The sequence below is a fragment of the Propithecus coquereli genome, unplaced genomic scaffold (assembly GCF_000956105.1).
Source record: "Propithecus coquereli isolate 6110/MARCELLA unplaced genomic scaffold, Pcoq_1.0 Scaffold134, whole genome shotgun sequence".
In the NCBI taxonomy this organism is placed as follows: domain Eukaryota; kingdom Metazoa; phylum Chordata; class Mammalia; order Primates; family Indriidae; genus Propithecus; species Propithecus coquereli.
Genome location: NW_012137636.1, coordinates 2,255,072 through 2,257,077, shown reverse-complemented (window position 1 = coordinate 2,257,077; position 2,006 = coordinate 2,255,072). Strand labels below are relative to the sequence as shown.

Sequence of the window (2,006 nt, the reverse complement as noted above, 5' to 3'; positions counted from 1 at the left end):
GACTTTGAGGTTAAATAGTCTTTTCCATCTAATGTGGATTTATCATCTAGAAACTCTATAAAGGTCTTTCTACTTTTAAAAACAAGATTTAAAATTAAGTTTGTTGATGAAAAGAAGTGATATAAAACTAAATGGACAGAGGAAAGATTTCAACCAGAATGTAATCTGTATTTGAACTAAATGTTTTCTGTTGTTGGCATTTTGTAGGCTTCTGAAATTTGTATACTAATTTAAGAGGGCAGAAGGATTTTATCAGGACTTTTACAAGGTTTTGCCTTTTTTTCTAAAGTTTAGTTTTTAAACTGATATAAATGTTCTTTGGCTCTTTTGTTTTATATTTAAAAAGTTGACTTCTGAATTTCCTTATCATGATTATTTTTAAATGTCTTTCTCTTTAAAAGTTACAATATTATATTAAGCACATATTGTTTTACTTTTAAATGTAAAATCTTGGATTTTTACTTTAATATTTTATATTAAATGCTCTTATGATTTATTAAAATTTTAGAGTAACTGAACTCTGCTTTTCTGTCACTGGCTTAAGTAGGCTTATATCTTTGTATAAGCCTATGATGTAATAGCTTAATGAGGCAGTAGCAATTTAAATTTGTCATGAGTATAAACTGGAAGGTGAACCATAAAAATTTAGAAATCTGAGATTGATTGAATTGTCCATGGCTTTTGTATTTAGTGTTGTATGTTGGTTGAAGTAAAGAAGTAAAACAAATTTTTTCAAAGACTGATAGGTTCTTTCAGTTAGCACTAATGAGGTAAGGGCACTGTTTACAGATAATACAAATAGTGTAGTGTTATTCTATCCACACATTCTTTTCCATCGTGTTCCCTATTCTCTGAATGCCAATATCAAATTTCAAGGGATTCAAGATGAGCAGAATTAGAATAGGAGGCAACTATCTTAATTCTCCGTATTTGCTTTCCTCCCTCCTTACCTCTTTCTTTCTTCCTGTCAGCCTCACTACCACAGTGAGGTATAGTATTCTTTGCTAATAAAAAAGAATACCTCATTAGTCTCTGGGTCCCAATACCCCCAATTTTAAATATATATTTATTTCCCTTTATTTTAAAATGTTAGTTAATTTAATTATAGTCAATGAAATTAATGATACAATTAGACCTTTATTCCATTTTTCTCATGGAAGTTAAGGAATACCACTTTAGAAATTCCTATGCACAGTATTTTCATTATCTTTATTCTTGTGGAACATTAATTTTTAGTTCACTGTATATTCTAGATGTGAGGACTTCCTTTGGTTATCATTTAGAATTACTAAAGGACATGAGGAAAATCACAGCAGCTTACTTTGTTTGTCAACAAACACACTGTCTCAAGTGTTAGATACCAAGTGTTAGATACCATGCTAGGTGCTGATCAGAGGTCCAAAGTATGGTGCTTTTAAGGAATTGGGAGCAGTTGAAAAAGGTTGGCACGTCAGAAGTAGCAGGTGGCAAAAGAAAGGTCAGGAATGCTAAGAGATGAGGCCAGCTGGAGAATCCCATGTCTTCACAGGCTTCATAAGCCACACTAGCTAAGGAATCTGGCCTTTAGTAAGGTTTTTAGTCAGGGAATGACTCAATCAGATTTGGATTTAGAAAGACCACTCTGGCTCTAATGTGGATGGTTTGAATAGAAACCAGATAGCCTCATGTATTTACCCATTCCGAAAGTCTTAGTGGCCTGAACTAAAGAAATGGAGAAAAATATATAAGTATATTTATTCAGCTGGTCTTGATGAAGCTGTAGAAGAGGATTAGAGGAGGAAGGACTCTTAGGTTTCATGCTTGAGTATTTGGGTAGATTGTAGTATCATTCACTGAGATAGGAAGCAAAGAAGAGGAGGGAAGGGGTTCGGGTGAGTTTTTGATTTTAAAGAGCCTATGGTACGTGCAAGTAGCATATCCACTGGGTAAACACAAATCTGGAACTTAAGATCTGGGCTGGATATGAAGATTTAGTAGTCATTGGCCCATGGAAGATAATGGAAATT

The 2,006-nt window shown here is 33.3% G+C and overlaps 1 protein-coding gene across 1 annotated transcript in view; it reads left to right on the top strand.

Annotated features, from left to right (window-relative positions):
- SEPT7 (septin 7) overlaps window positions 1–2,006 on the top strand; it is a gene marked incomplete at its 5' end in the record, with an annotated part of 89,378 nt that overhangs the window by 39,547 nt on the left and 47,825 nt on the right. The gene's annotated exons all lie outside the window — the stretch shown is intronic.